The following is a 22,519-nucleotide window of genomic DNA, read 5'->3' on the forward strand; positions in this document are numbered from 1 at the left end:
CTCAGCATATCCACTTATGGGGGGCAAAGGCTAATATAAATTATACCAACTAAGAGTCTCATGTCAGATGTTGCCTTAGGCAAAATGAGCTGTAGAAGATGAAGGATTTTTAGTAATAATGTTCAGGATTGCAGTCTTGGTAAATATAATACAAAGATTAGCTATTCTTCTTAAATGAGGGAGTTATCAAGGCTACTCCTTGATAACTTTTGTGTAGATTGCTGTATCCAGAAGATACTGTATGTCCAGAACTTCAAGAAGATACTGTTACTGAATGTTTTAGAACCTACAGAGCAATCTCCCAAGCAGGTGGGAATCATTTATTTTATAACATGCATAGATTTGGACTGTACACAAACACATATTGGGCTGATGTGAGTATTAACTAAGTATTACCTATGAAGAGATTTCACGACAATGAGAATAATTAATCAGTGGAATGGCTTGCCATTCAACCATAAGTTGTGGATCAGAGGTGGTATTCAGCAGGTTCTGACCAGTTCTGGAGAACCGGTAGCAGAAATTTTGAGTAGTTCGGACAACTGGCAAATACCACCTCTGACTGGAGATTTTACAGTATCCTTCTCCTGCCCCGGGCACCAAGCCATGCCCACAGAACCAGTAGTAAAAAAAAATTGAATCCCACCACTGTTGTGGATGCTCCATTACTGGAGATGGAGAAGAAAGATTGGGCAGCCATTTGTCCGGAATGGTATAGAGTCTCTTGGTTGAACAGGGCATTTGCATTAGAAGACCTCCAAGACCCCTTCCAACACTGTTATTCTATATTGTGTTATTAAAATGAGTGGGGTCATTACAATTTCTTCTGGCTGTTTTTTAAAATATCATTCACTTTGATGGAAAAGGAAATCCCTTGCTTCCTGTTGATTTTAGGGGAGACAAAACCTTTGGAGAAATTCTACCTATTTTTATTACAAGCAGAAGGATAACGTGAATGATTATTCTGTCACTGCACTGTACCACACTGTTGCTGTTTCAACATCTTATTTTGTAAAACGTTATTTTTTTTTTATTTTAATTTCATTATGACAAGATGCAAAAAGCTTACAGTGCAGTGGACTTTACTTTCTACATCCTCTCTATTTCTTCCTTCAGGCTTTGGGACTTCTCCTGCTCCTCATACTCCTTCTTTCTGATATTGCTCTCATCTGACACTCTTACATCTATCACCACCACTATTTTCTGTTCCTTATCTACTACCGCAATGTCTGGTGGATTGGCTAGTAGCTAGCAATAGCAATAGCACTTAATTTTATATACCACTTCACAGTGCTTTACAGCAGTTTACTCTAAGAAGTTTACAGAGTCAGCACATTGCCCCTAACAATCTGGGTCCTCGTTTTACCCACTTCAGAAGGATGAAAGGTTGAGTCAACCGTGAGTCAGTGAGATTTGAACTGCCAATCTGCTGGCAAATGGGAATCAGCAGGATTAGCCTGCAATACTGCATTCTAACCACTGTGCCACCACAGTTCCTACATGTGTGTGTATGTGTGTGTGTGTGTGTAAACATATTCACACATACAAATATTGAAAACAGTATAATTAGATAAACATCAGCCACAGTATAAGTAATAAGTACAGCATTAAAATCACAAAACTGAATAGTAATTACAAAGGTAGTGATGTATGATCATCTACGGTATACTACCTATGTCATGTGAAATTGCCCAGTATTGTGACAGAAATGTATTCTGATGGCCTCGGCAATTCAATGGACAAATACATGGCTAATTGTAATGTAGGTGTAAGAATTTCAACAAGAGCTTTTAAAGTGCTTCTGGGAGGCAGGAAAAGAGATTTGCACTCAGGGGTAAAATACAGTACCTAAGATACTGTTCACAAGTAGCAACTGGTGAAGTGTTTCTTCAAGGCCATGCAGCAGACACATACTGAGGTAAACAATAAACATTCAGTAAATGAACACTCAGCTGAGAAATATTTATGTTATTTATTTAACTTTTACCATTTTATGCATTCTAGAGATGAAAAGTTTCCCAACCAGGTTTATGTAACACTAATGAAAAATAGAACATAACTAGATCTGATCTCTTGATCAGGCTGATAAAATGCCCATGATCCTCATTACTCACCTGAAGGCAAACAGAATAGAAGATGTAAGCCTAACCCATAAAAGATATTCCTGCATCAATAAATTAAATTTAACAATAAATACATCATGATCGTGATGATTTCTAAATTTAGAATAAAATAGAGTTGGAAGGGACCTTGGAGCTCTTCTAATCCAACCCCCATTATAAAGGCATTATAAAGTGGTATTAACATTTCATGTGATCTTCATTCTATCCCTCTGTTTATGCAGCCTAGAACTGTGTTGGCTTTTTTGGAAGTTGCAGCACACTGATGGCTCATATTGAAATGGTTGTCCACCGGGACTCCAAGATCCCTCCCACAGTCACCACTATTGAGCAAGGTACCACATATACTGTACCTGTGCATTTTGTTTTTCTTGCCTAAATGTAGAACCTTACTTTTTTCACCATTTAATTACATTTTGTTAGATAGCACCCAATGTTCAAGTCTGTCAAGGTCTTTCTGTATCTTAAACCTATTTTCCAGAGTGTTGGCTATTCCTGCTAGATTGGTGTCATCTGCAAATTTGATGAGTCCCCCATCTATCCCCTTGTCCAAGTCATTGATGGAGATGTTGAAGAGTACTGGGCTTAAAACAGAGTCCTGGGTACCCCACTGCACATCTCCCTCCATGTAGATGTGGTTCCATTGAGGACTACACATTGAGTGTGGTTGGTCAGCCAGTTACAAATCCATCTGGTGGTGATGTGGTCTACTCCATATTTTTCTAGTTTATCAAGTAGTCATAGGTTATGGTCTACTTTGCCAAATGCCTTACTGAAGTCCAAGTAAATTATATTGACAGCATTCCTTTTGTCCACTAATTTTGTCACTTTGTCAAAGAATGCAATAAGATTAGTCTGGCATGATCTCTTTTTTGACAAACCCTTGTTGGCTTTTGGTTATTACTTCGTTTGCTTCTAGGTGTTTGCTGATTTGTTGCTTGATTATCTTTTCCAGAATCTTCCCTGGTATTGAGGTCAAGTGATGGGTCTTCAATTTCCTGGATCTATACTTTTTCCTTTTTTGAATATGGGATAAATTGTTCCACTTAATTGCATAACACACAGTTGAAAATGAAAGAGAGAATAAAGATCTTATTATGTGCATACTTGTTTACTTGTGTTCAATAGCCAAAACATAGGGAGTGAAGGCACCAGCATTTGAGACTAAAGACTGAAATCTATCCTACAAAATGTAAGTGCAGGGCCCTCTTCTACCTATAGCTTATAGCCAAGTGTGTGTCTACTGCAAACTCCCACACAGAGTATCTAATTCAGCCACATAGCACACAGACAGTGTTAGCAAAAAGAAAGAAAGCATTACAAAATGTCAGTCGTGCTATAGGCCAACAGAACAGTATGATGTCCATGTAAGATGCATCCACAGATGCCCATTTTAAGCAATAATCAATACCACTTAGAGAGTTCATAAAACAAGTTCTAAGCTTGACATCCAGCATGCAAACCATCAACTGTTGTGTGACTCTTGAAACAAGCAAACATTTGGAGGAAGACACTAAAACACCAATTCATTTCCCTTCGTGCCAGCAGCTTCCTACATAATGACTTTGCAAAAGGAAAGAAAAGCACATTGAAAAAGCAAACAGTATTTATTTTTACTGTGGTTTTCCCCCTGCCAATCACACTTCCTTAACCTTACCCGTCTTTTCTCAATATCTAGACTAAAACAAAAACACATGATAATTACCAGACTTACTCTACTTTATGGAAATAAAAAAAGCCTCTGAGAAGTGCCATGTTTTGGTGTACATGTCTTACAGGTTAACCCTTAAAATACTGGCATTTTCCAGAATCCCAGCATATATCTAGAGTGGCAAACTGCTGCTTCAAGGACAAAGTGCCTAATCATTAGATGATGTTACAAGAAGCCTCTTGTGTCTTGAAGACATCTAATGCATCTATTTTGCCATTGAAAGAAGAAAAAGAGAAGTGGGAAGTGAAAAGAAAGAGAATGGGATAAAGGATGACAGAATAGGGTCAGGCAGAAATATTAAGTATGCACTTTAGAGAGACAGAAAAAAAAAAGAGAAAAAAATATCATCTAAATTTCTCTAAAGTGATGATTCTGTCCCAATTCTGCTGTTTGGCTGATTAACAAAATACTGATTGGAGGAAGCAGTAGATATGGAATATTTTGAAGATGCTGATTGGTTGCTGAATAACCAATAGTGTATATTGACTTCTCTTTTTTTCTTCAAAGTTGCATGCATCCTTCCCCCAATGGTATCTACCAATGTTCTAATCTGGTCCCATTAATGTGGCTCTGCCAAAGGGGAGAGAATTCAGTGAAATATATTGTAATATATGTTTCTATGCCCCTGTTTCAAGAGGCAACGACTTTATGGCAATTTAAACAGGGAAAAGTTCAAACTACGGCAAGATAAGATCAGTGTCATGTGGTCAAGAGGGATTCTAGAATTTCCAGGGCTTTGTGGTGCAGATGTAAGTGTTCGGTGAGGAAAACATTTTACCCCTTGCTTAGGAGAACAGATATGAGTGGCCACAATTTCATTACTAAGAGAAGGACATCTGACCACATCCAGTGCTGCTGGAGTTGTTTCACTCTCACAAGTATGTGGTCCACTGATGCATATTTTCCATAAGATGATGTTAGGCTGAGTCCGAAGTTGTCAAATGGATTTTAGATTCAAAACTAAGATAAGGTGAAAAATGAAACACACACACGTCTGCAAAAAATGCTGCAATTTTCATAGCACTGGTTCGACCATTGGCTGACAGGCATCACTTTGACACATAACTGGAAACTACAAGATCTCATGACATGAAACAATACAGGCCCATCTAAAAGAAAATCGTAATCAGAGCTCTTCTTACATTTGTGATAAACTACCATCCCATTTCCTTTCTCTATCCTTAACTCCCACAAACTCACCAAAATGTTCTTCCCTTTTCTTCATTTTAGAATGAAGAAGCTTTCTTGATAAAATCCTAACGTGGACATTATGTTTTCCTTAGGGGAATTCCTCCTCCAAACTCTTTATTTGATAATAGATTATTATAACTTGTAATCTTATTGAAAACACTGCCTATCTTTTCGTTTTTTATATATTGACTCAGGGATATGCTGATTCAAAGTAATTCTCCTTAATAATATTCCAGACAAGATTTCTGCTTCTTAATGCACAAAACAAGAAGTATAACTGCAAATTTTACAATAAACGAATCTTTGTCTAGGTTCCTTTTTCATTGCAGGATTATATATCCAAAGTAGTCTTCCCAAGTGCATCTTGGATTCTGTAAGTGGCAAGAAGTTGCAAGTCCAAGAGAAACCACAATATATCCAACCAGGGGTGGGATTCTACCAGTTCACACCTATTTGCTAGAACTGGTTGTTAACATTCTAAGCAGTTCAGAGAACCAGTTGTTAGAAGAAATTACTAGCCTAATCCTGTAAGGAAGACAGGAAGTAAACATTCTGGTGTTGCTTACAGAAACTGCCTCTCCGTTAACTCTTATTACATTCTTGGCAGGACTAGACTTCCTGTCTCAGGAACCTCTCTGGAGTTTTTTTCCCCTCCTTTGCTGCTACTTTGCTTGTGTGGAGTGACCATTCAAAGTTACAATGGCACTGAAAAAAGTGACTTATGACCATTTTTTACACTTACGACTGTTGGAGCATCCCCACAGTCATGAGAGGCCAGGCAAGGACATGCATGCCTTGATGTGAGTGATATTGAGTTGGCCACGCCCAGCCAGTAACATGACCACAAAGCCATGTCCACCCAGTCACATGACCACCACTTAAGCCACACCCACAGAACCAGTTGTTAAAAATTTGAATCCCATCCCTGTATCCAACCCAAATGACATTTGGAGTGAATTTATATTATTATTTCTTTCTTCATTACACCAGCTAATGAATCATCTTAGACAAAAATACCAAGTTGTAAGAGAAAGGATGCATTTCCTCATATACGTTTTTGAATAATAATGTTATTCAAAAACATTACTTTATTTGTCACATTTAATCAACAGGTTCTCCCTTCAATCCCTTGAGAGAAAATAAACATGGAATAGCCATAATATTCTTTCTGGCATTTAAAACATTAGCTTCATTTTTCCTGTGTCACATTTTTTTGTGAGAGACAAACTAATGTCTGCAATTCAGTAAAGAAACCAATAAGATTGTCTATTTAAAAAGTAAGACATGGTGAAGCATACTGTGCTGATAAATTTAATATTGATAGCAAAGTTACTCAATTCCTTAGACTGAGATGGGCAGTATTTTAATTTAATTGATAAATAAGTATTATTTATTATAAAATATTTTAAAAATATTTGCAAATTCCAGAGAAATACCTTACCTGTTTCTGAATACAGTTGTACTACCATGCTCAAAAGATAGTCTGCAATTTGGGAGTTACTCTAGACTCGGAGCTCCTGCTTCGAAAATGGTTGCTATGCTAGGTGATTTTTATAGAGTTACATCTAATACATCAATAGTAACTATTGTTAGAGCAGAAGGTCTTGTTTATGGTCACTCATACTTAATCAATTCTCAATTGTTTCACTATAATGCTTTCTATGTGGTTTTGCTCTTGAAGAACATCCACAAACTATAGCTGGTACGGAATTCAGTAGCTTGGATATACTCTGATACATGTACTTGAGTAATCTCTTTCTTTCAGAAACTCCATTGGCTTCTAGAGGAATTTGGAATGCAATTTAAGGCATACATATATGGTGTGTTGTGAGTTAATTTTGTGAGTTTGCTCGCTAGCCAATTTTATGAGTTTGTTTGCAAGCAAATTTTATGTGACAGACTGAGCTAGCCGATGGCAGATAGATAGATCTCTGAATGAATCTGTGATTCTGTGAGCAACTCAATCTGCCTGCCTGCTTTGCCTGATTTTGGGTAAAAGTTGCTCTTTTTTTATAAAAAAATTCAATATTTATATAAATATTTATAATATTTACATACAAGCCATGTCCAGCCAGTCACATGCCCATCAAGCCACATCCCAAATTAGGCCATGCCACAGAATCGGTTAATGGTCCCTGGGATTTAAAATGATGAGTTTGGTGGTCCCTGAGGTCCAAAAGGTTGGCGACCTTGCTTTGGAGGGTTGTGTACAATTGGCTTCAAGCCTTGACTCCATATAGGAGGGTTGGATCTAACTAAGGAAGCCTACTTAGAAGTAACAGCAACTTCCCAATAAATCATTACTTTCACTGAATCTTTCTATTTTTCACTTTTATGCCTTTCAGTCCTTAAAATGAATGTACATAGATGAGAAGCGGAGGGGGGAAGGGAGGAATGTGTTATTGTACAGATTGGTGTCCTGAGCTTGAAATTGGGAACACAGATTTTAAGCAGTTGATATATATGGAGCACATATCTTAAAATATGTTACTATTCCTATCAATAGTTTATTCGGATTTGTCATTATCTGGAACAAGACAAATAAGCCACACAAAAAATGAAGAGGGAAGTATAATAAAATGTGAGGTACTATTCATATCTGAATTCACTGTTATGGGCAATATATTACTCTTGTTTCCAGGAAAGCACAAATAACAATTTGCATTTTGCACTAAGTAATATTAGAGGCAGTACAGTCATGTGCTAGCAATAAACATTTTTTGTTTTGTTGTCTTGCATAAAATAGCCTTTTTTTACCTTATATGTGTATGCATGTACATATATTTACACAAATATCACAGAGGAGGCAGTCATCCTATTATAGCCCAGGGCATATCATGGCCTTGATGCATGATCCTGGAATATTTTTCTAACAGCAGACCTTGAATTCTATTTTGCTTACTTTATTGAAGATTTTACAGGCTTTGCATTTTAACTCCTGCTGTTATTATGTTGTTTTCCATTTCAACTTCTTGATTTTAAATTATTTTTAATATTGTTTTTGTTTGTTGTAAACTGCCTTGAGAGGATTCTCCTGAAATGCCACATTTAAATGTATTAAAGCAGGAGTGTCAAACGCAAGGCCCACGGACCAGATCTAGGCCTACGGGGGCAGCCTGGAAATAGTAAAGGACCAACCCACAGTGCCACTGCTAGTAAAAATGGGCCATGGAGGGGCTGCGAGAGGGTGCAGTAAACAGTAAATAGTCTGTTTTAAGAAAGGGAGGGAGGGAGGGAGGGAGGGAGGAAGGAAGGAAGGAAGGAAGGAAGGAAGGAAGGAAGGATGGATCTTCTTGGCGCCTTCCTAATTACTAAACATCAGCTTTCAATATTTTATTTTGTTTCTTGGAATGAATACATTTGTAGAAAACTTTATTACATAAAACATATTTCCGTCCTAAAATTGTTACATTATAAAGAAATTTTGTTTAACAGTTATATTTGTTGAAAACCAAAATGACTTGAAAACCACACTTCTTCAGATTCACTACCTGATTCCAGTGCAGTTTTAAAAATATATCCAAAACCATTAAAATGGAATACTCTTATTCAATCAATTATTTTGGTTTCTCATTTAGCTCCCAGAGTCAATTGAAGCAATTAGATAAAAAAATAAGAACAATAATTGGTTGTTTTGAAGAGTATTGTTCTTCAGGTAATATCTTTTACATTTACACAAGCCATGTTTGTAATTTGTATCATTCACATTAGATCATGTAGAATTGTATTTTTACATGCAGTTTATTTGAAAAACAGGATGACATAAACTGTTTATGGCAACATACACCTCCAATTTATATCTCATCATTATCTAGTTTATTGCTAAGATTGACTGTGACTATCTATGCTTATACATAGCTGCATTATGAGTCTTAACAGAGATATCAGAACTAAAAACACAGTCTTCTCTCTCTATCAGTGTGTTATGGTTCTGGTGTTCCTGCAATTAATCCAATGATGTCCTGAATTGTACAGGGCTGAGAGAATGGCCTCAAAGAACAGGAGGAAGAGCTGTTCCCAAGGCAACAGTCAGATAAGTGGGGCTTGAGCCCAGGCCAAGAAATTAATTTGAGAAAACATCTCAGATCAGCCCCTCCCTAGTTCATAGGAAAGTAAAGTGAGGCAAGGAAGCACATTCATATTTGCAAGATTCTGTTACTATAGCTATATTGTATTCTTTGCCTACATGGCACTGATTTCTAAGTTTAGTCTATTTTGTAGGACTGTATGTTTTCTTGTATGTTTTCTTTTCATTTATAATCACTTTGATTTCTTATATTAAGGCCAAATTCTTATTGCCTCATGATTTTCCTGGCATCCGTTGGGGAAGGGGAGGTGTCAAAGAAGGCAAGATGGCAGTTGTAGTTGTGGAACTGAAGGTGCTTGGACTTTTGCACGTGCCTTTCTTTAAAAATGATCCATATGACAAAACAGCAAAGTGAAAGCTGTGTGAGTGCTCACTGCTTGCGCATGATTTACATTGTTTTATTGACTGATTAATTGGTTGTTCTCACAAATGAGGCTCATTACTCTTTGCCCAAGCAAAACACAGAGGATATAGGACTGAGACTGGAAATTCTGTGGGCTGCGAGTCAAAGCAAACTTAGAAAAGAAGCAATCATTATATAGCCTTTTTCTAATCTCAGAAAAGAACATGGATGTGCAACAGGGACTACTCTAATTAGAAGGTGGATTGTCCTAGTTCACATATAAGAAAATTGTTTTTTCTATCCTGACCTGATCAACTGACAGAGCAGTACCTCATGCCTGTTTATTATAACTTCAGCCTGAAGGGCCCCTGAATGATTGCAGAGATCACATGCCATTCCAAACTGCAAATGTGGTATTTTACTAGTTAGGACAAATATAGTGTATTTGACAGTGTAAAAGACAGTTCAGTGTTTCCAAATGTGTTTGCAAATGTATACACACACACACACACACACACACACACACACATCACATTGACTTTTCTCTTTGGACAACAAACACAATAATATACCCTGGCCAAGGAATGCAGCAATTTTAATAATATAGTATCTTGAATCGATATACTTTGCTTCCATTAACTTTGACTCAGAATCAAACAAGGAGGCTTAGATCTTTCTCTTTTGGACAGATGGGGCTTTGCCATAATTACCTGAATGTCTTCATTCATTCATTAATATGGACTGGTTTTCAACTGCACTGTAAACATGCACTTTAGGTGATAAGCCATCAGTCAATTAGTTCCTGGCCACTTGGTAAAATTTTATCTTAATGAAGTCTGTTATTGTAACATGCTTCACAAGTGCTTTGGACTCTGTACAAAAGGTGACCACTGCAAAGCCCAGTTTTTTTTTTTTTTTCCTGTGCAAGCCTTTTACGAAAGGTTCCCATTTTGGTGAGCCTGAAAAAAAAACAGCTACAGCTACTTTAAGTTAATAGAACTTAAAGTAGACATAACATTTTTTTTCTTCAGTTTCCCAAAAGCAGAGGAGATAGCACAGGTGGGCCTGAAGCATTTCTGAACCATTTCCAAAGCATACATATGACTTAAAAAATGTACTTCTTCTTGACAACTTCCTTTTTGAACACTTCCTTTACACATCAGAGTGAACAAGAATGATACAGAGGGCCAAAAATAAATACTGTAAAATATGATACAAAAAAGTAGAATGGAATAGAAAATGGTGGCGGGGGGTGGGGAATAGGAGCATGGCTAGAACTAATGGCTTTCAACTCCTTTAGACTTTAACAAACATGTATTCAACAGATGAGACAAAATTCATCATATCAAAACTAAAGTAATTAAAAATCTAAAGTTTTCAAAACACTCTTGAATTGTCGGGGTTCAAGGAAGAAGCAACAAGACAACAACACACTCCCTTTGAATTCGATACTGCTGAATACGAAGGGAACGGGAAATTATATACATGTCCCTGTTGTTATAACATGCTTAATTTTCAGATCACTAAATTAGTTAAATTGCCAAAACACCCCATCCATAGTTATGCTTAGTATCTCTACTGCCCTACTGCTAACAGACTTCCTGATTTTGTCAACCCCTTCTTCATTAGCCAGTCATTCCAGCCATTCAGTATTTGGGAAATACTTTGTGTGCCACCTGGTTTGACCATGAGTTTTGGTCCCTCTTTCCCTCAAATATGTTTTTAGAAGAGGAAAAAACAAAACGAGTTTACTTGTTGCAAAGCACAACTGACTAATAGAAGTTAATTAACCCTATGCCTGACTAAGTCTACTTGGGGTTTAATTTAATAGCCTCAGTTAATTAATCTCTTTTTATTTCTATGTGTCTACTAATTTCCCTACATTCCCAACTAACATGATGTGAGACTAGGGCCAATGTATGATAAATGACAATGAGCAAGATCTTTCCATGGTCACTATTGGGTCTGATTTAGTAAAACATGATTACCTAAGTACTTCTTATTTCCCCATTGGTGGGACCCATAAATGAGAGTGTGGAAGATGAGCATGTGTAAAGTAACCATTTCCTGACTTCTTATGTCACAGATTAGAGGGCAGGTTTACACAGAATCACATCTGATACCTGTAAAATTAGCACACACACACACACACACCAACAAGGCTGTGTGCTTTTCCACTTCTCTTCTCCCTATATACTAATGACTGCATCTCAGACAATCCATCTGTTAAAATACTGAAGTTTGCTGATGACACAACAGTGATTGGTCTCATTTGAGACAACGAGGAATCCACATACAGATGGAGGTTATACAACTTGCCTTGTGGTGTAACCAGAACAATCTGGAACTGAACACACTCAAAACCGTAGAAATGGTGGTAGACTTTAGGAGAAACCCTCCCATACTACCACCTCTTACAATACTAGAAAACCCAGTATCAACAGTAGAGACTTTCAAATTTCTAGGTTTTATCATATCACAAGACATAAAATGGATACCTAACATCAAAAACATCATAAAAAAGCACAACAAAGAATGTTCTTTCTGTGCCAACTCAGAAAGCTATAACTGTCCAAGGAGCTGCTGATACAGTTCTACAGAGGAATTATTGAGTCTGTCATCTGCACCTCTATAACTGTCTGGTTTGGTTCGGCAACCCAACAAAACAGGCACAGACTTCAGAGAGTAATTAGGACTGCAGAAAAAACAATTACTACCAATCTGCTTTCCATTGAGGACCTGTATACAAGTCAAAAAGAGGGCTGTGAAAATATTTACAGACCCCTCACATCCCGGACATAAACTGTTTCAACTCCTACCCTCAAAATGACGTAATAGAGCACTGCACAACAGAACAACTAGACACAAGGACAGTTTTTTCCCAATCACCATCACACTGCTAAACAAATAATTCTCTCAACACTGTCCAAGTATTTACAAAGTTTGCACTACTATTACTGTCAATCTTCTCATCACTCCTTATCACCCATCTCCTACCACTTGTGACTGTATGACTGTAACTTTGTCGCTTGTATCGTTACAATATATATAGTGACTGTTTTCTGGTATGATTTGATTGGTTATTGTACCCTATGACTATTATTAAGTGTTGTACCTTATGATTCTTGATTCTTGATGAATGTATCTTTTCTTTTATGTACACTAAGAGCATTTGCACCAAGGCAAATTCCTTGTATGTCCAATTACACTTGGCCAATAAAGAATTCTATTCTATTCTATTCTATTCTATTCTATTCTATTCTATTCTATTCTATTCTATTCTATTCTATACACTATTCTGCATACTCTTGCATTGAATTGATCCTTACACCAAAATAATTTTCATAGACTCAATTGCTCTGTGAGAATTTACCAGCACCAAAATGTTGTGTGCTTTGTGGGACTATTGTAACATTAGAAATGAAGCCACTGGTCCAGGGCAACTTGTTAGAATGGAAGCATTCCAGAACTGGTCTCATTCAAAGCCTGGCTTCAGGATTTCAGATATTCCTTAAATTGCCTAAAATTAAGATATTCCTAAAGCAATAAAACAGCAAGGGACCACTTGGAGTTTTGAGACGTGATGCAATTTTTAGTTCACTTCATCCTGGGCTTAAGTGGGGATGGCCAGTGAGCTTGGGAGCTGAGAAAAAAAAAACGGGGGGAAGCTTGTTTGCTTAGGCTGAATCTCCAGGGTGCATCTCTCTGCTGTTCTAATGTAAATGTTTATGAGGGGCGTAATAAAATATTAAATGGCATGAATAATTAATATTTACTTTATAGCAATTCACACTCTTGCTTATTTGAATAAAATCCATTATTTACAATATTTTACTTAACTAGAAGTCATTTCTGTCTTTGTTCCTCCTATTTGCTAATTACTTGTTCCTTACAAGATGCTTTCCTTTGCTGGAGTTGAGCTGGTCGTTTTATGTCAATGTTTAACAATGTAGTATCAATATTTCAAAGACAGAATGCGACTTCAAAGCGCACAAAGGCTGTTCAAATCTATTTGTTTGCTAGGAAAGGTTTTTATTCTTCCTCTCCCTCCCACACCATTTGGTCTCTCAGATGAACCTAAACATATTCTGTGTTTCTTATGTGAGAAAGCATTGATTGAGGTGAAGTATTCACAGATGATTCACTAAATACTTTTCTATTTTTGGATTTATCTGGTATGCCATTCATAAATACATAGAGGGCAAAGAGGGAAAATCTTTAAAATTCCCATCAAATACAGAAAAGAAGCCAGAAATGTAATATATAATTTAACATGTAATCAGCCAGATACTGCCAATCATTTTATTGCATTAGCGCCATGCTTATGTGAGAAAGCATTGAGGTGAAGTATTCACAGGTGATTCGTTAAATAATTTTCTATTTTTGAATTTATCTGGTATGCCATTCATAAATACATAGAGGGCAAAGTCCATCAAAACTGCCTCTATAAAGATGGAGAGAGCTTTATTCCATCCATTTCTTTTCACAATTAAAAGAAATGATTTCATACTTTTGAATGCAAGTTTCCCTCACATGTGTAATTCTGGATATGTATATGATAGATATACTAACCATTCTAGTGATACAAATCAATACGGAAGTTCCCAACCATAAAGAGAATATTTGTAGTTCAGGACTGAAATGAAGGGTCCTTTATGTGCTCTGAGATTGGTTGATTTCTTGCATTCCCAAACTAGGTTACACAGTTTACCATCACTGCATCATTAGATATGGTTAGCATTGATGATGTTACCTAGTTTGAGTAATGAAATGTCTGCAAAAAAACAACCAAACTCAACCATCTTCTTCTTGCAATGTTAATAAAAAAAGTGGTTCTTCCACAAAGACAGCATAATTACCCAAAGTAAAGGAGTCTTCACATATAGAACTTTATCTATCTATCTATCTATCTATCTATCTATCTATCTATCTATCTATCTATCATCTATCATCTATCATCTATCTATCTATCTATCTATCTATCTATCTATCTATCTATCTATCATCTATCTATCTATCTATCTATCTATATCTATTAGAGAATAGAATAGAATACTTTATTGGCCAAGTGTGATTGTGGACACACAAGGAATTTGTCTTGGTGTAAATACTCTCAGTATACATAAAGACAAGGTACATTCATTAAGAATCAGGAATCATAACATACAACTCTTAATGATAGTCATAGGGTACAATCAACAACCAAATCATACTAAGAAACAGTCAACATAAATTGTAAGGATACAAGCAACAAAGTTACAGTCCTACAATCACAAGTGGGAGGGGATGAGTGATAAGGAGTGATGAGAAGATTAACAGTAATAGTAGTGTACACTTTGTAAATAGTTGAACAGTATTGAGGGAATTATTTGTTCAGCAGAGTGATGACTTTCAGGGAAAAACTGTTCTTGTGTCTAGTTGTTCTGGTGTGCAGTGCTCTATAGCATCGTTTTGAGGGAAGGAGTTGAAACAGTTTATGTCCGGGGTGTGAGCTTGGTGCTTTTCTTGCAGACATTACATGACCCAACTAGGGAACATCTTCAGTGATAGAATAGAATAGAATAGAATAGAATAGAATAGAATAGAATAGAATAGAATAGAATACTTTATTGGACAAGTGTGATTGGACACACAAGGAATTTGTCTTGGTGTAAATACTCTCAGTATACATAAAGAAAAGGTACATTCGTTAAGAATCAAGAATCATAACGTACAACACTTAGTGATAGTCATAGGGTACAATCAACAATCAAATCAAACTAGGAAACAGTCAAGTGGGAGGGGATGGGTGAGAAGGAGTGGTGAGAAGATTAACAGTAATAGTAGTGTACACTTTGTAAATAGTTGAACAGTGTTGAGGGGATTATCTATCAATCTGCACCATGGTGGTGTAGTGCAGTGTGGGATTCAAATTTTTTACTACCAGTTCTCTGGGTGTAGCTTGGTGGGTATGGCCATGTGACTGGGTCAGCGTGGCTTTTTTTTTTTTTTTGCTTTTTTGCAGCCCACACCCATTTTTTGGGACCTTCCTGGCCTCAGAAGAGCCTCTAAGGGGGTTTTTGCTCCCCTAAGCCTCCTGAGGCTCAGGAAGAAAAAAAACAGAGCATGGGAGGGGCACGCAGCACCCCTCCAAGCTCTGTTTTGGGAGCTTCTGGCCTCAGTCATGAAGTCATAGCTGTTACCTTGAATTTTTTTCATCCCTCCCTCCTACAAACACACCTAAATTGAGCTCAAACCTCAATAACTGATTTTTCACTGGATTTTGACTTAGGGAAGGGAGAGATCACTTACCACTGTTCTTCAGATGAACTGGGTTTCCTGAATTTGGCTCGGATTGACCACTAGTAAATTTTCTTCTTTAGATGTTTAAGGGTGAGTAAGCTGCCTGGAGGAAGAGGGTGTTTAACAATTTAAATATTTTCTTAAGCATTCACTTTATGCATTGTTTGTTGGAAATGGCTTAAATATTCTACCGAGGAGGGAGAAAATCATGCAGTTAACATCCTAGGAGTCAGGCACTCAGTGTTTCCATAGACAGCATCTCAGTTTTCTCTGAGATTGACCCTGAACAAATGGCTGAACATATTTACAAATGTAGCAAGTGCACTTTTCCAGCTAACTCACAACTCAGGCTGTATCCATCCAGATGCAGACTTAGGATTTATTGCATTGGTTATCAATTTAAGAAAGCTACATGGCTTTGACATCTTGTATAATACACTATAGCCCTTGAATGCTTCTCTAGTTTCCCACTTGAATTTTCCATCCTTATTGCCAGTTCAACCGCTGGGAGCACAGAATCACCCAGACCCTGAAGCTAATTCCCTGCAAAAGTGTATTGTACACTTAAACTATTTTTACAATCCAATATAACTCTTGGCTGATTTTCACAGTCCAGATACTGATACTTTTGTTGCTAGCTAAGAATGATTGGCTTGTAATATTTTCAAATCTAGCAAAAATCACGTAATAATAAATATTACCTTTCTCAACTTGGATTCCCTCCAACTGTTTATATGTCAGCTTCTAGAACTCTGAGCAATAACCATGCAGGCTGCAAGATTCTGGAAATTAAAATTTACACATCTCTTTTGGCAAACAACATTGATCTCTCCCCTCAAAGTGAAATCATCCAAACACTAATGGAAAATTACACTCACAGCACCACCACAAGTCTGCAGGAGAAACACAACACAGCAATATGGTAAAGAACATTTGCTCCTGTTTCCAGGGTTAATTGCTTGACTCAGCTGAGGTCTAAACTAGGTTTGACAATAGCCAATAGAACTGGTGGAACTGGAGTCTTCCAGTTATCAGGGGCAGGAAGAGCAAAAGGCAACATGAGTGGGAGATAAGTGGGAGATACAAAGAAAATGCAGCTATTTCCTTTGATCTTCTACTCACTTGTCATTTTTCTTCAAAATCATGTTTATTTCCAGTATTGGAACATGGCTCGCAGACTGAAGAAAAAGTAATATTAGGCAACAAGGGACAAAAGACAACTATTTTGTAACTGGGTGTCAGATACCATCAGCTTATTTTTTAAAAGATTCCTCATAGGTATGTAATGTTATTTTACAGACAGTAAACCCTTCCCTGAATTCTATTGTATGAAAATTCTGTCCAGGACAGGGAAGCAAAGCAGAGAAAACATCCCACTAATTTTCCAAGAGTCCAAAACCAAAAGTTTTCCTAAACATATAACATTCCATTGCTGCTTCTTTCCTTTCTCTTGTAGCGAATTAAAGATTTTGATTGAACATTCCAAGTATTTCAACCTAATTTTCATTTTCTGCGACTATCATGGACAAGAGATGCATTCCAGACCAATAATGTAATGACAATGTAATGATTGTTTAATCCCTTACTCATTTCCTCCTCTCCAACATTCTCCCATGGATGCTCTTGAGACAGGATAGAAAAAGATATCATGTCAAAACAGAACTTGCTTAGATTCAAGTGGAGAAAAACCCATTGAATGGATACTTTAACTAGATTTGCAGCAATGACCTTGTTATGACTGTACCGTTTTGTTATTATAGCTGATTCCCTCATGTGGAATGATTATATTCAATAGAAGCAAGCCTATATTTAAAGCAATAGGTCTAGCATCAACATTTGAAACATGAGACTCAATAATATCTCAAAGGTTAAAAAATTGTACAGAAATCCACCAATCAGCATAGAACTAAATAGGTACAGAGATCTGGTATTCATAATCTTAATTTTCATATACTCATGTTAGGGCTACTAAATATAATGAAGGAAAGAAAAGGGAAAAATGGAAAGAAATGGAATCTGTGGATTCTGCCTAATTACCAACAATTCACTTGCTTTCTTAGTTTGTTTAGTTGTTATAATCCTAAACTGTATTTTTTAAAGATCATGAACGAAACATTAAAATGATATAATACAATGAACAATTATTAAGACTGTGGCATAAAGCAGCTTCTTTAGCACACTCGTTTTATTTTAATAATATAATTTGTATCCCTCATTTCAATCTCATATAGGGCTCCTAAAACAGCTTGTGATCCTGTTGGAAATAAACTGCAGTCAGATAAAATGATGTTGTATGATTTCAGATACTTTCAGAAGTAGGGCATCTTCTCAATCTTCTTTTGGAAAATAGGACTATCATAGCTTTAATGCCTCACAAAGATTCATTTCCTCCTATACACACACATTTATGTTCCTCAAATAAATCCAGATACATCCAGTCATAGACTTTGAACTAAACGTGCAAAGATATCTTGGACTAACTACTATAGTGACTTACTACCATTCCAAGCAACATTAATCATTTCCAAATTGATTATAGATGATCACATACGTGAGCATATATTAAAAATTCTACTGTTTGATTGGTGGGATATGAGAAAAACAGAAAAAGTAAAAGTAAGGGCAAGGCCACAGAATTAAAGTCCTTACTGTTTTGCTGGCAGTGCTATTGAGCAATTTTGGTGAGCCTACAAGTGCATGGTGTTGCCTATTCCAGTTCTTTACTGAGACAACAGAAAACCAGGAATAGATCAGTACCTAGAAGGGAGGAAAAGGAGTAAAAATCTCCAACCACTCTGATCTTACCTACTTCTGGTCACTTGATCTTACCTCCAGAGAAACTGGTGACAAAGCAAAACAGCTGTATGCATCTTGCGATTCCATTGCCTGCTGGCAGCTTAAGGGGAAAACATTATCTTGACACCAGTACAGCTAAGAATTACTTATGGCTAGTTCATTCAAGGGGTGGAATGAGGCAAAGCTTATGTCATTAAAACATGTTGCCATGATTTTCTTGTACCATGGTTACAAGAGCCTCTTGCTAGAATTAAGACTAGACGGCGGATTGAGAGACAGACAGAATGAACAGATTGAGGAAGAAACGGCTCCAGAAGGAAAGGATTTGAAGACAGCGAACTAGAATAGTATACTGCTTAGAATAGTAACAAGAATAGTAGAGAAAGTTCCAATACATGGGGGGGGGTGGGGAAGAAACATACAAAAGAGATGTGAAATAAAAGGAATCAGGTCATAACCCTGCTTTCTACAATCCTAAAAATTAATAGAAATAATGTGCTGAACAACAAAGATTACAACATAAAATCCAGAGTAATTGATGGAATCATGTATGATTTGATAGTTGGACAAGCGTAAATTGAATGAGGCCAGCAGTATGACCTGGGGGTGTTGGGTCCACCCAAGGTGCATGTAATAAGTTGCATGTTCTAGGATCAACTCTTTTCATACTGTACATACATGACCTTTATGATCATATCAAGAGCAACTGCGTTCTCTTCGCTGATGATGTAAAGTTATTCAACACCACAGACAATACTGCTATTGTTCAAAAAGACCTCAACTATGTTTCAGAATGGTCAAACATGGCAACTTCAAATCTCAACAAATAAATGCTCTGTCCTACATATTGGCAAAAAAAATCAGAAAATAAAATACAGGCTGAATAGTCAAGATCTTGTTGAGGATCCAAACTTTGTCAAGGACCTTGCAGTACTCATCTCAAATGATCTAAGTGCTAGAGTCCACTATAACTACATAGCCAAAAAGGCGTTAAAAGTTGTCAACCTAATCTTACATAGGTTTTTCTCTGGTAATATTACACTAATAACTGAGCATACAAAACATTTGCTAGACCAATACTCAAATACTGCTTATCAGTCAGGAAACCACATTACACATCTGATATTAACACAGTTGAGAAAGTCCAGAAATATTTCACAAGAAGAGTTCTCCACTCCCGTACTCGTTGCAGAATACCTTATGCCACCAGACTCAAAATTCTAGACCTAGAAAACCTAGACCTACGCCACCTTCGGTCCGATCTAAGTATAGCATATAAAATCATACACTGCAATGTCCTACCTGTCAATGAATACTTCAGCTTCAATCATAACAATACAAGAGCAAACAATAGATACAAACTCAAGGTTAATCGCACCAAACTTGATTGCAAGAAATACGACTTCAGCAACAGAGTGGTCAATGTCTGGAATACTCTACCTGGCTCTATGGTTTCTTCCCCAAACCCCCAAAACTTTAACCTTAGACTGTCTACTATTGACTTCACCCCTTCCTAAGAGATCTCTAGGGGGCGTGCATAAGCGCACCAACGTTCCTACTGTCCCTGTCCTATTGTTACTTTTATTTTTTTATTTTTCTTATATTTATCCATGTATTCATAACTATGTTTTTACTTATACCTATTATCTTGTAAGCAATTGAAACAAACAAACAAACAAACAAACAAACAAACAAATAAATAAATAAATAAATAAACAAATGGAGGAGAATAGTAGTAAAAGTGGAATTGGTCACTGCTGCCAGTGCATCTATCAACTATTTGGTGGTCAGCAGTGCTATGCAACATTACAGAGGACAACAATGTTCCTTAAAGTTAGTTAGTCTTTACCCAAAGCAATTCTCCACTGCAGTTTCATGGCAAGATTTTAAAAATGGTCTGTCCTTGCCTTCTTCCTAGGGTTGAGAGGGAATGACTGGCTTGGGTTACCCAGCTGGGCCATCCTAAGGAGGGACTAAAGCTCATGGAGCCCCCTTTTTAACCACTGCACCAAACTGACTATTGGTGAGAAACGAGCAGGGGTGGGATTCTACAGATTCACACCTATTTGCTAGAACCGGTTGTTAACATTCTAAGCAGTTCAGAGAACCGGTTGTTAGAAGAAATTACTGGCCTAATCCTGTAAGGAAGGCAGGAAGGAAACATTCTGGCGTTGCTTACAGAAACTGCCTCTCTGTTAACCCTTATTACATTCTTGGCAGGACTAGACTTCTTGTCTCAGGAACTTCTCTGGAGTTTTTTTTCCCCTCCTTTGCTAGTACTTTGCTTATGTGGAGTGATCATTCAAAGTTACAGTGGCACTGAAAAAAGTGACTTATAACCATTTTTCACATTTACGACTATTGCAGCATCCCCACAGTCATGAGAGGCCAGGCAAGGAGATGTGTGCCTCGATGTGAGTGATGTTGAGTTGGCCATGCCCAGCCAGTCACATTATCACCAAGCCACGCCCATTAACTAAGCCACATAGATTTAACAGATTCAGCAGATTTAACAGATTTAGCAGATAATCAGAGTTGGAAGGGACCTTGTAGGTCATCTAGTCCAACCCTCTGCCCAAGCGGGAGACCCTACACCATTTCCGACAAATGGCAGTCCAATCTCTTCTTGAAAGTCTCAACTGATGGCGCTCCCAAAACTTCCGAGGGCAAGCTGTTCCATTGGTTGATTGTTCTCACTGTCAGAAAGTTTCTCCTTATTTCCAGGTTAAATCTCTCCTTGTTCAGTTTCCATCCATTATTCCTTGTCTGGACTACAGGAGCTTTAGAAAATAACTTGACCCCTTCCTCCCTGTGGCAGCCCCTCAAATATTGGAAGACCTCTATCATGTCTCCTCTTGTCCTTCTCTTTACTAGACTAGCCAAACCCAGTTCCTACAACTGTTCGTTGTATGTTTTAGCTTCCAGTCCCCTAATCATCTTGGTTGCTCTTCTCTGTACTTTTTCTAGAGTCTCAACATCTTTTTTATAATGTGGTAAACAAAACTGGATGCAGTACTTTAGTTGTGGTCTTACTAAGGCTTTATAGAGTGGTATTAGTACTTCCCTTGATCTTGATTGTATCCCTCTGTTAATACAATTTAGGATTGCATTAGCTTTTTGGGTGGCTGCTGCACACTGCTGGCTCATATTTAGCTGGTTGTCCACTAAGACTCCAAGATCCCTCTCACAGTTACTGCTATTGAGCCTGTTTCACCCAGTCTATATGTGTACTTTTGGTTTTTCTTGCCTAAGTGTAGGACTTTACTTTTCTCTACATTGAATTTCATTTTGTTAGATATGTCCCAGTATTCTAGTCTGTTAAGATCCATCTGGATCTTGAGCCTATCTTCTTGGGTGTTAGCTATTCCTGCCAGCTTAGTATCATCTGCGAATTTGGTAAGTTCCCCTTCTATTCCCTCATCTAAGTCGTTAATGAAGATATTGAAGAGTACTGGGCCTAAAACGGAACCTTGTAGCACCCCACTGCTTACTTCCCTCCATGTAGACTTAGACCCATTAAGGACTACTCATTGAGTACGGTTTGCCAGCCAGTTGCTAGTCCATCTAGTGGTGGTGCTATCTATTCCACCTTTTTCTAGCTTACTAAGAAGTAGTTTGTGGTCTACTTTGTCGAATGCTTTGCTGAGATCTAAATATATTATGCCCACAGAACCAGTTGTTAAAAAATTGAAGCCCACCCCTGGAAACAAGGATCTGTTCCAGGTGTCAACTCTGCTAGCTATGCCCCTGGATAAGACAATTCCAATGAGTATTAATCATTCAGAGTAAGAAAACGCAGGCAATGGACATCCCTGACGTTACATGGGGCTAGCAATCACATATAACTAAAAGTTTTATTTTACATCCCACCCCTTCCCTATTCCTGCCACAGTTTCAAAAAAGAAGCTATTACAAACCAGACTCTATTCTGTAGCCCACTCATCTCTGTGTGCAGTAATGGGAGAGTTATGATGAATGGCAAGCTCAGG

General features: G+C 37.4%; 2 long non-coding RNA genes across 2 annotated transcripts in view; one reads left to right on the forward strand and one right to left on the reverse strand.

Moving 5' to 3' along the window:
- LOC148127710 (uncharacterized) overlaps nt 1–16,590 on the reverse strand; it is a 69,545-nt gene extending 52,955 nt beyond the window's left edge. The window contains exons 1-2 of the long non-coding RNA XR_015744867.1: nt 16,436–16,590; nt 15,744–15,993 (exon numbers count right to left, since the gene is read on the reverse strand). This is a non-coding gene — a long non-coding RNA (uncharacterized LOC148127710). The remainder of the gene's footprint in view (nt 1–15,743; nt 15,994–16,435) is intronic.
- LOC148127711 (uncharacterized) overlaps nt 1–22,519 on the forward strand; it is a 168,280-nt gene that overhangs the window by 36,455 nt on the left and 109,306 nt on the right. The window lies entirely within an intron of this gene.

This window comes from Pseudonaja textilis, chromosome 1 (assembly GCF_049901715.1).
Source record: "Pseudonaja textilis isolate UNSWEBS1 chromosome 1, rPseTex1.2, whole genome shotgun sequence".
In the NCBI taxonomy this organism is placed as follows: Eukaryota; Metazoa; Chordata; class Lepidosauria; order Squamata; family Elapidae; genus Pseudonaja; species Pseudonaja textilis.